The 12252-nt window shown below is 46.4% G+C and overlaps 1 protein-coding gene and 1 long non-coding RNA gene across 2 annotated transcripts in view; both read right to left on the bottom strand.

Moving 5' to 3' along the window:
* The window catches only part of LOC108304567 (O-acyltransferase like protein), a 76601-nt gene that overhangs the window by 61194 nt on the left and 3155 nt on the right, over positions 1–12252 (bottom strand). The window lies entirely within an intron of this gene.
* Positions 261–8807, bottom strand: LOC108304568. Its single transcript, XR_001825307.2, has 2 exons — positions 8769–8807; positions 261–350 (listed from the first exon to the last, which is right to left on the bottom strand). It is a non-coding gene; the product is annotated as an uncharacterized LOC108304568 (long non-coding RNA).

Here is a 12252-nt window from a genome sequence, read left to right as displayed (position 1 = left end):
TATTTTTTTTTTTTTAAGACAGGGTATTACTCCGTCACCTAGGCTGGAGTGCAGCGGTACAATCTCAGCTCACTACAGCCCTGACCTCCCAGGCTAAAGCAATCCTTCCACCTCAGCCTCCTGAGTAGCTAGGACTACAGGCACACACCACTATACCCAGCTAATTTTGTTTATTTTTTGTATAGACAGGGTCTCACTGTGTTACCCAGGCTGGTCTCAAACTCCTGGACTCAATATATATATTTTTTTTCTCAGTTATATTAACTTGATTTAATAGGCTGTCAGTCTCAAAAATCTTTCTCTTCATCAGATCTTTGCAAAACTTTTGGCCTTTGAGCTTGAACCTGGAGCTTCACTCCATCTCTGAGTCTCCTGTTGTAGTGTATTCTGAAGTTATTCTGAAGAAAACTGAACCCAACCCAAATCTCGGTCAAAACCAGCCTCCTTGTCAAAAGGTACAATACACTTTCTTATATGGCCAAACTGTGCAAAGTGTTCTCTCAGCTGACTCAATGCCACGGTGCAAGGCATTTTCTCACAAAAGCAATTGGCCAATTGGTATTTCTACACAGTGCCACAGCACCGCTCACTGCTAAGGCTGCCATCTTTAATAAATATATTTTTTAGGCTTATAAAACAAAATTGTATCTCTCTAGTACATACCAAAAAGAGCAAGGAGAAAATTCTAGAAAAATCTACACCTCATTGATAACACTTATCATCTAGGAAAGGGACAGGTATTTGAATGAGGGAATAAACAGGCTTTGAGCTTTGCCTGCATTATTTAGATTCCTTAACAGTGTGAACAAATTCATGTATTATTTATGTAATAAACTGTAAAAAATTTTGAATAAATATACTTTTTTTTTAAGACAGAGTTTCACTCTTGTTGCCCACTCTGGAGTGCAATGGCGTGATCTCAGCTCACTGCAACCTCCGCCTCCCGGGTTCAAGCGATTCTCCTGCCTCAGCCTCCTGAATAGCTGGGATTACAGGCACCTGCCACCATGCCCAGCTAATGCTAGTCTCAAACTCCCAACCGCCTTGGCCTCCCAAAGTGCTGGGATTACAGGCGTGAGCCACCTGCCCGGCCTCTTCTTAAATTCTTAATGGCATCCCATCATCTAGAGTAGGGGTTGGCAAACCATAACCCTGCCTGCCTTTTAAGAGAAGTTTATTTTTAATGTGGCCATGCTCATGTATTTACATATCATCTGAGCTGCTTTCCCACAAAATGGCAGGGTTCCGTGGTTGCAAGAGAGACCCTATCGCTGACAAAGCTGAAATAATTACTTTCAGGACCTTTAGAGAAAAAACTTTGCGGACCTCTTAGCTAGGGCTGTGGTTCTCAGCTCTGGTGAGCATTCGAATCACCTGAGACATTAAAAAAAAAAAAATTCACGCCCAGGCTCCACCCCTGCAAAGAATGACTTAATTGGTCAGGGCTGAGGTTTCAGCTGCCATTGGTTTTCAAAATGTCCCAGGTGATTGTAATGTGCAGCCAGGCTTGCCTGCTCTGACTTTAGGATTAATTCCAGACTCCTGAGTATGGTTTAAAAGACACTTCGTGACCTGGCTTCCCCCTCTGGTCTCATCCTCCCAACCCACGCTCATTTCCTCTGCTCCGAGATACAGAACACACCAGGCGACGCTGTCTCTAAGGTTGGAATGTCCCTCCTTGCCATCTGCCTGGCAAATGTTGAGTCATCCTTTAAGTCTAGGCCGAAGGATGTTCATCCCTAAGAAGCATTCCAGATGCTGGCTTCCATATCGCACTAACAGGTATGTCACCTTTGTGTACCTGTCTGTCTCCCCCATGGTGAGGGGAGGGAGGAAGCGCTGTGTCTTCATTCATGTATCTCTCAGAGCAGGAGCTCAATGAGCATTTGCTGAATCAGATTAAACTTTTAAAAAATGTAAGTTCAAACGCCCAAAATCCAGCTCCACAGAGACATTCTGAAGTCCTCCTTGCATCAGGAAAACAAAACAGTAACAAAACACTGGATGCATTTAATGTAGCAGACTAAACGTTTTTTTTTTCCTTTGAGACAGAATCTTGCTGTCACCCAGGCTGGAGTGCAGTGGAACAATCTCAGCTCACTGCAGCCCCCCACATCCTGGGTTCAAGTGATTCTCATGCCTCAGCCTCCCAAGTAGCTGGGATTACAGACATGCACCGCCATGCCCCGTTAATTTTTGTATTTTCAGTAGAGACGAGGTTTCACCGTGTTGGCCAGGTTGGTCTCAAGCCCCTGACCTCAAGTGATCCACTTGCCTTGGCCTCTCAAAGTGCTGAGATTACAGGCATGAGCCACCACACCTGGCCTGTAACAGAATAAACAATTTTCAAATTCCCTTCTGTATCACAGAGCTTCCCCAACTCTGTAGCCTCAAGTGTAAGGGTCTGGAACCATTAAGCATTGAAGGAGGCAAAAGAGATGTTAAAATTGAGCCAGTCCCTCCTTAGATAAATCCTGAAGGGCACATGAAGAATATCCCATTCTTCATTTGGGAATATTAAATTCTAGTTTTCTTTCCAGTTGGTATTTGCTTTACAAACTGATTCTGTTTGTGGTTGTCTGGCTGAACTCATGTTGTGTGCTATGCAAATTTTCAAACTGCATTTGTTTCCTTTCCGAGTATGAACTTCAATGGACAAGTTGCCCTTTTCCAAACTAATCCTTAATTAGCTTCTGTCAAGAGCCTAAGAGATGCCAGGGCACGGGCACCCTCCAAATCAAAGTACGTTGTGATTGTCATGGGAGGGAGAAATAGAATAAATGAATGATTAATCGCACCTGCTACTTCAAATCATCTGGCACCGGTTCCAAGTTTTCATTTTCAAAAGATTAAAAACAACTTGTTTCAATTCTGTGCTAATTGGCAGGCAGATTTTCTTTCTCACTTGGCGGCAGTGAAATGTGGATATTAAAATGCACAGCTGATTAATTTCTGGGTTTGAATAGAGGAAAAAAAGAGGCCTTGGTCAACAGTCTTAAGTTTTTAAATATGATGCATTGATACCATGCAGTTGAAGGCAGTGGAAGCTTCTGGAATGCTTCATAATTTCCTGAAACAAATTATGACCTTGAAGTTTATATTAAGCACCTACCAGATTGCTGTGTTACACGGCAGATTTTTGTAAATGAGAATAGTCCTTGCCTTATAGTTGATGATACAGAGCATACAGGTAAAATGCTAACTATCTGGTGCCAGAGATTTCCTTGTGGTAAGAGAAAGAGCTGAATGCACTCTCCATTCCACAGCTGAGTTCCCGAGACAGGCTCTTAGCAGATACCTCCTGGCAGTCCCCCTTGGGTCTGGTCAACTATTCATCTTAGGCCTAAAGAACAAGAATAGGTCAGGCGCGAGGTGGCCCACGCCTGCAATCCCAGCACTTTGGGGGGCCAAGGCAGGTGGATTACGTGCAGTCAGGAGTTTGAGACCAGCCTGACCAACATGGTGAAACCCCGTCTCTACTAAAAATACAAAATTAGCCAGGCGTGCTGGCACATGCCTGTGATCCCAGCTACTCAGGGGGGCTGAGGCAGGAGAATCGCTTGAACCCGGAAGGCAGATGTTGTGGTGAGCCGAGATTGCACCATTGCACTCCAGCCTGGGCAACAAGAGCGAAACTCCGTCTCAAAAAAAAAAGAAAAGAAAATGGCATGCATATTAATTTATTGTGGCTACTGTAACAATTACCATAGATTTCATAGCATAAAGCAATAGAAGTTTATTTTTTCACAGTTCTGGAGGCCAGAAATCCAAAATAAATATGATTGGACTGAAATCAAGGCATTAGCAAGGCTGCACCCCTTGTGGAGGCTGCAGGGAAGAATGTTCTTTCCCTCCTCCAGCTGCCAGCCTCCCTTGGGTTGTGGCCACAGCATTTCAAACTCTGCCTCTGGTCACATCACTGTCTCCATGTGTATGTGTGGTGCATGTGTAGCTCCTCCTGTTTCTTTTTTTTTTGAGACAGAGTCTCCCTCTTACCACCCAGGAGATCTCAGCTCACTGCAACCTCTACCTCTTGAGTTGAAGCAATTCTCCTGTCTCAGCGTCTCGAGTAGCTGCCATTACAGGCACCTGCTACCATGCATGGCTAATTTTTTATTTATAGCAGAGTCGAGGTTTCATCATGTTGGCCAGGCTGGTCTCAAACTCCAGACCTACAGTGATCCGCCTGCCTCGGCCTCCCAAAGTGCTGGGATTACAGGTGTGAGCCACCCACTGCGCCCAGCCTGTCTCTCTCTTCTAAGGATACATGGGGTTGTATTTAGGGCTCACGTGGATAATCTGGGACAATCCCCACATTTTAAGATCCTTAATTTAATCATACCTGCAAAGACCGTGTTTCCATAGAAGGTAAGATTCACAAGCTCCAGGAATTAGGATATCTTTTGGGGGGCCATGTTTCAGTCTACCACAGCATAGATATCTGGTACCCAGTGAACCCAGAATTTCAGTGAAGCCCAGTTTCACCCTTTAGCTTAACATTTGCTCCATTTGCATCTTTTCTGTCCCTTGCTCTAGCACCAGGAGAGGGTCTGACCTTGAGAAAAATGCCCTCCAGACTAACAGCTGGGTGGGAAAAAAGGCAACATTCAGAGACTGAAAATCAAGCTGACCAGACCTGCCCTGGTGACAGGGGACCCAGGCTTGGCCAGGGCTGGTGATGGGTGCTGGTCCATTCAGTGTCTGCCTGCAGACCCCTGCCTCCAACAAGGCATCAGCTGTGGCCTTGGCTTCCAGGAGAGGAGATGAGGCACACAGACAAGAGACATGAAATACACATTTCAGGAGGGAAATGAGGAAGCCGATCCGTGTAGGAAGCTCAGTGCCCTGGCCAACAGGGTGGGCTCCACGCTTGATGTAGGAACCAGAGAAGAGGGACTTGAAAGGTTAAGAAAGTCTCAAAGCAAAAGTAGCTGCCTAGGGAACAGGTCAAGAATGTGATGAGATTAGAGAAACAGGAAATGAAAAGCCCTGCAGGCTGCTTGGGATCCAGAGTCCTCCCTTCCTCCCAGCATCTTTCTGTCCCAGAGGAATCAAGTGCTACAAAATGCAGCAATCCCGAGAAGCCTGGGGGAGGAGCCAGGATCTGCTGAGCGAAGTGAAAATTCCCTGTTCGGAGCTTCCCCACAAGCCCTCTGCTGCAGACACACATGGGCCAGTTGCACTTTAACAAAAGGCTCTGGGGCCGGGACGGTGATTCACACCTGTAATCCCAGCACTTTGGGAGGCCAAGGCAGGCAGATCACCTGAGGTCAGGAGTTCAAGAGCAGCCTGGCCAACATGGCAAAACCCTGTCTCTACTAAAAATACAAAAATTAGCAGGGCATGATGGCAAGCGCCTGTAATCCCAGCTACTTCAGAGGCTGAGGCAGAAGAATCCCTTGAACCCAAGAGGTAGAGGTTGCAGTGAGCCAAGATCATGCAACTGCACTCCAACCTGGTGACAGAGTGAGACTCTGTCTCCCCCTCCCCAAAAAAGCTCTGCTACATCTCAAGGAAAAGGAGTCCCTGGACCTACCTGAGACACAGTACTTTTTTTTCTCCCCTGTTTGGAAGACAAATGCATGCTTTTGAATCTAGAGTGTGTTTAAGGGGCGTTAATACACAGTTCTTTGTATTGGTTTGCTAGTGCTGTCTTCAGAATTTTCCACTAACTGGGTGGCTTAAAACAACAGATGTACGGCCAGGCACAGTGGCTCATGCCTGTAATCCTAGCACTTTGGGAGGCCGAGCGGGGTGGATCACCTGAGGTCAGGAGTTCGAGACCAGCCTGACCAACATGATGAAACCCTATCTCAACTAAAAATAAAAAAAATTAGGTGGGGATTGTGGCAGGCACCTGTAATCTCAGCTACTGGGGAGGCTGAGGCAGGAGAATCACTTAAACCTGGGAGGTGGAGGTTGCAGTGAGCCGAGATCGTGCCATTGCAGTCCAGCTTGGGCAACAAGAGTGAAACTGTCTCAAAATTTAAAAAACAGATGCGTTGTCTCACAGTTCTGAGGACTAGAAATATGAGGCCAAGGGCTGAGCAGCATTGGCTCCCTTCGGAAGCTCTGAGGAAGAACCAGTCCCATGTTCTTCTCCTAGCTTCTAGAGGTTGCCAGCAGCCCTAGGCCAGGAGGCGTCACCCCAATCTCTGTCTCCATCCTTATGGAACGTTCTCCCTGTGTGTCTGTGTCCAAATATCCCTCTTATCAGAACACCAATCACTGGGATTAGGTCCCGCCGTAGCCTATATTACCTCCTCCTACCGTCTCTGCAAAGACCTTGGTTCCAACTAACTGAACATTCACAGGAAGCAGGGGGTTATGGTTTTGGTTTTTTTTTTAATTTTAGGTTTTGGGGTACATGTGAAGAACATGCAGGATTGTTGCATAGGTACACACGTGGCAGTGTGATTTGCTGCCTTCCTCCCTATCACCTATATCTGGCATTTCTCCCCATGCTATCTCTCCCCAACACCCCACCCCCTGCCGTCCCTCCCCAATTTCCCCCCGACAGACCCCAGTGTATGATGCTCCCCTCCCTGTGTCCATGTGTTCTCATTGTTCAACACCCACCTACGAGTGAGAACATGCAGTGTTTGATTTTCTGTTCTTGTGTCAGTTTGCTGAGAATGATGGTTTCCAGGTTCATCCATGTCCCTACAAAGGACACGAACTCATCATTTTTGATGGCTGCATAGTATTCCATGGTGTATATGTGCCACATTTTCCCTGTCTAGTCTATCATCGATGGGCATTTGGGTTGGTTCCAGGTCTTTGCTATTGTAAACAGTGCTGCAATGAACATTTGTGTGCATGTGTCCTTATAGTAGAACAATTTATAATCCTTTGGATATATACCCAGTAATGGGATTGCTGGGTCAAATGGAATTTCTATTTCTAGGTCCTTGAGGAATCATCTTGAAACAGAGTCTCACTCTGCTTCCCAGGCTGGAGTGCAGTGGCATGATCTTGGCTCACCGCAACCTCCCCTTCCCAGGTTCAAGAGATTCTCCTGTCTCAGCCTCCCCAGCATCAGGGACTACAGGATGCACCACCACGCCCAGCTAATTTTTATATTTTCAGTAGAGACAGTGTTTCACCATATTGACCAGGCTGGTCTTGAGCTTCTGGCCTCGTGATCCACCCGCCTCAGCCTCCCAAAGTGCTGGGATTACAGGCGTGAGCTATCACGTTCAGCTCAACATATCTTCCGGGGAGATGCATTTAACCTATAACACTCACCAGGTGGAGATCAGTATCGATGACACTGATAAACCGTGCGGGACACTGGACTCGCTTGCTAGGGCTGCCATATGAAGTATCACAGACTGGGTGGCTTAAACAACAGGAATTCATCTTCTCCCAGTTCTGGAGGCTGTTTGCATGAGATTAAGGCACTGGAAGGGTTGGCTTCTTCTGCAGCCTCTCTCCTTGTCCCCTAGGTGACCTCCTTGTTGTGTCCCCACATGGTCTTCCCTCCATGCATGTCTATGTTGCAAGCCCCTTTTCTTATAAGGGCACCGATATTGGTTCAGACAACCCCCACCCAGCTTATCTCATTTGGGCCTAATTACCTTTTTGCTGCTGTTGTTGAGATATAGTCTTACTCTGTCACCCAGGCTGGAGTACAGTGGCATGATCACAGCTCACTGTGGCCTCAAACTCCCAGGCTCAGGTGATCCTCCCCCTTAGCCTCCTGGGTAGCTGACACTACAGGAATGTGCCACCATGCCTGGCTAACTTTTTATATTTTTTGTAGAGATGGGGTTTTACCTTGTTGCCCAGGCTGGCCTTGAATTCCTGGGCTCAAGCGATCCACCCACCTCGGCCTCCCAAAGAGCTGGAATTACAGGCATGAATCACCACATCTGGCCCAATTATCTCTTTAAAGACCCTGTCTTCAAATACAATACCATCCTGACATACTGGGACTTAAACATATGAATTTGAGGAAAACAGAATTCAGCCCATAGCATCCACAAATTACAAATAATGAAGCCTATAGTAGACCTTAGTATCAACTCCGCAGATACGGAATTGGTTCTCTTGGAATACTTTCATTATTTTTTTGCCAAACTCTGGACTCGTAGCCAATCTATGGTTTCAGCTGACTAAGTCTCTTCCCAACATGAATGTTGATATTTTTGTTCACATGAGTGAGTAATACAGATGTGAAACAAAGATGTATGTCAGAACTTATTTGTCCATAATGTGAGCAAACTTTTTGCTGACTTTTATGACAGCTGGAGCACGGAAGACGTTTCCTTATCTTCCTGTGCTATTTGTAATGTAATGGTTAGACATTACACGCTTTTAATTTGCAGTCAGCATTTTATCCAAGAATGTCCTCAGTCTCAACAATAAAACAATAAATCAAGCCCTGACTTGTAGCCATTGCTGACTTCCCTGATGACGACAGAGCCCCCAAGGCTGACTCCCAGCTCCCAAGGTGATGTCCCTGAACATGAGCTTAGAAGGCCATGCACAGTAGCACAGCGGTGATTTCCACCTTACAGACACAATAGCTGTAAACGGCTTTGAGACTACAGATAGATTTTTTTAATGTTAAATAGGAAGTGATGAATTTTGAATATTTATTACTTTTGGGCTGGGCATGGTGGCTCACAACTGTAATCCTAGCGCTTTAGGAGGCCAAGGTGGGCGGATCACCTGACGTCAGGAGTTCGAGACCAGCCTGGCCAACATGGTGAAACCCTGTCTCTACGAAAAATGTAAAAATTGGCCAGGTATGGCAGGTACACCTGTAATTCCCAGCTGCTTGGAAGGCTGAGGCAGGAGAATCACTTGAACTCAGGAGGAGGAAGCTGCAGCAAGCCAAGATTGTGCCACTGTACTCCAGCCTGGGTGACAGAGTGCCTGTCCCAAAAAAACATGTATTACTTTTGTTCTTAATATAACTTAATTGTAAATTTGTATGAGTTAGCCCCTAAAAATAATTGTATTTAATAACCACCTGGACACTTAACTATTTAACTGGAGACTTAACTCTCAAGCCAGCGGAGACCACACTGCTGGGCTCAGGAGTCAGAATTCCTGTTTTTATTTTAGGTTCAGGATATGTGTGCAGGTTTGTTATAGGTAAATTGTGTGTCACGGGGGGTTGGTTGCAATTCTTTAAAGGCGTTGTAGATTTCCAGAGTTGAGGACACAGCCTGGCTGTTTACAGGTGAGGAATCTTGTTAAAGGTGATGTGTTGGCCGGGTGCAGTGGCTCACGCCTGTAATCCCAGCACTTTGGGAGGCCGAGGCGGGTGGATCACGAGGTCAAGAGATCGAGACCCTCCTGGTCAACATGGTGAAACCCCGTCTCCACTAAAAATACAAAACATTAGCTGGGCATGGTGGCACGTGCCTGTAATCCCAGCTACTCAGGAGGCTGAGGCAGGAGAATTGCCTGAACCCAGGAGGCGGAGGTTGCGGTGAGCCGAGATTGCGCCATTGCACTCCAGCCTGGGTAACAAGAGCGAAACTCCGTCTCAAAAAAAAAAAAAAAAAAAAAAGATGATGTGTTAAAGCAAGGTGATGTGGCTTGGGTAAGCTCACACAGCTGGCGATGAGCCTGAACAGGAGGAAGTCCCAGGCCTTACCATTGCCAGCCTAGCACAACTGCCACTGCTTGGTGTCCTATCTCTAAACTTTGATTCCTTTATAAGAGAAAGACAATGAGGAAAGGAACAAAGTGCCTGGGGGAAGGTTGGGGGGGCAGGAGGTAGGTGAGGCAGAGAGAGAAAGAGGAAAAGAAAGGAGACCATGGATCAACATAGAAGGACATCCCAGACAAGGGACTGACCCTGAATTATAATAGAAATAGACGAGTATTCAGAAAAAGGAAGGCATCTCATTCCATGGTGGTTAATGTAAACCAAAAATACATTATCAGACTCCCAACCATCTGAATACACCCTTCCTCTCAGCTGATGGCATTCCAAAGTTAACCTGAAAAACTAGTTCAGGCCATGATGGGAAGGGAGCGGGGACATCCTCATTACACCCTCCTGCCTTTCAGAAATTAGGCACAACCAGCCAGTGTTAACATAAGACTGACAGAGCAGACTTTTAACTCTGCTAAGAGACACTGACAATCTATTGTCTCTGAAGCTTACTACCTGGAGGCTTCCTCTGCGTAATAACCCAGGTCTTCATAATCCTGTATCTTAACCCAGACACTTCCAGGTCTTTAGATAAACTCTTTCAGCCAATTGCCAATGAAAAATGCTTGAGTCCACCTGTGACCTAGAAGCCACCCCATCCCATTCCAGCTCTCCTTCCTTTCCAAACCAAAACAATACACATCTGACTATGTTGATTGATGTCTCATATCTCCCTAAAATGTAGCAAACAGCAGCCTGAGCACCTTGGGCATACGTTCTCACCATTTCCTGGGGCTGTGTCCCAGGACATCAGTCACTCATTTTGGCTCAGAATAAATCTCTTCAAGTATTTTACAGAGTTCGACTCTTCATGGACATTACAGAGAAATTACAGGAGAGAGGATACCAGTGATCTTTTTGGATGTGGCTTTTGTTTTTGTTTTGTTTTTGAGATGGAGTTTCGCTGTTGTCACCCAGGCTGGAGGGCAATGGCATGATCTCAGTTCACTGCAACCTCCGCCTCTCAGGTTCAAGCGATTCTCCTGCCTCAGCCTCCTGTATAGCTGCAATTATGGGCATGCGCCACCACGCCAAGCCGATTTTTGTATTTTTAGTAGAGACAGGTTCTCAACAACGTTGTTCAGGCTGCTCTTGAACTCCTGACCTCAGGTGATCTGCCCTCCTGGGCCTCCCAAGGTGCTCGGATTATAGGCATGAGCCACTGCACCCGGCCTGGATGTGGTTTTTGTACGTGGTAAGAGGTAGGATTTCTGTGGTTTACAGAGTTTAAAGCAACAGCCACAAAACCAGAAACGGTGAGACCAGAACACTCGCTGAGGACTTTAGCAGTGAAACGGGACATAAAATAAGACCCCAAGGTCTAGGAGGGTGGCAAAACCAAAGCACACAAGAGTATTTGGTGGATTTTGTTCCTAAAAGGATGGTGGATATGAGAATGTTAGAGAGTGGCTGGGTGCAGTGGCTTACACCTGAAATCCCAGCACTTTGAGAGGCTGAAGACGGCGGATGACCTGAGGTCAGGAGTTTGAAACCATCCTGGCCAACATGGAGAAACTCTGTCTAAAAATATAAAAATTAGCCGGGTATGGTGGCAGGCACCCATAATCCCAGCTACTTGGGGACTTCAACCTGAGAGGCAGAGTTTGCAGTGAGCTGAGATCGCACCATGGCACTCCAGCCTGGGTGGCAGAGCAAGACACCATTTCAAAAAAAAAAAAGAATGTTTGAAAGCAAATGGAGAAAGATAGTGGAAAGGTTGAAACGGAGCCTCCTTTTAGAGTTAGATTACAATAATGTTTCCTACCGTGGCTGCCGATTTTTATCCATCTTACCCACTGCTGGATTGAGTCTCTCTAAGGATTAGTCTCTCTCCTGCTCTAGAACAGCCATGACTCAAGGACCCTCTCTCCACTTTACCCGTCAGGCACTGGCCCATTATCCAAGTTCATTTATAGCCCATGCATCTTTGTGTTTGGGGATTGGAGGTGGTGTTTAAAAATGCTATTGTGTGGCCAGATATGGTGGCTCACACCTGTATTCCTAGCACTTTAGGAGCCCGAGGCAGGCAGATTACTTGAGGTCAGGAGTTTGAGACCAGCCTGGCCAGCATGGCGAAACCCCGTCTCTACTAAAAATATAAAAATTAGCCGGGCATGTGGTGAGCGCCTATCATCTAAGCTACTCAGGAGGCTGAGGCAGGAGAATTGCTTGAATCCAGGAAGCAGAGGCTGCAGTGAGCCGAGATCGTGCCATTGCACTCCAGCATGGAGGACAAGAGTGAAACTGTCTCAAAAAAAAAAAAAAAAAATACTATTGTGTGGTATTTAATACATTAAAAAGGCATAAACAATAAAACAAATGCCTATGTTCCCACCACCCAGCTTAAAAAATACAACTTGGCAGGCCGGGCGCGGTGGCTCACGCCTGTAATCCCAGCACTTTGGGAGGCCAAGGTGGGTGGATCACGAGGTCAAGAGATCGAGACCATCCTGGTCAGCATGGTGAAACCCCGTCTCTACTAAAAATACAAAAAATTAGCTGGGCATGGTGGCGCGTGCCTGTAATCCCAGCTACTCAGGAGGCTGAGGCAGGAGAATTGCCTGAACCCAGGAGGC

This window comes from Cebus imitator, unplaced genomic scaffold, assembly GCF_001604975.1.
Source record: "Cebus imitator isolate Cc_AM_T3 unplaced genomic scaffold, Cebus_imitator-1.0 Scaffold55, whole genome shotgun sequence".
Classification (NCBI taxonomy): Eukaryota; Metazoa; Chordata; class Mammalia; order Primates; family Cebidae; genus Cebus; species Cebus imitator.
This window is presented reverse-complemented; position numbering and strand designations above follow the sequence as displayed.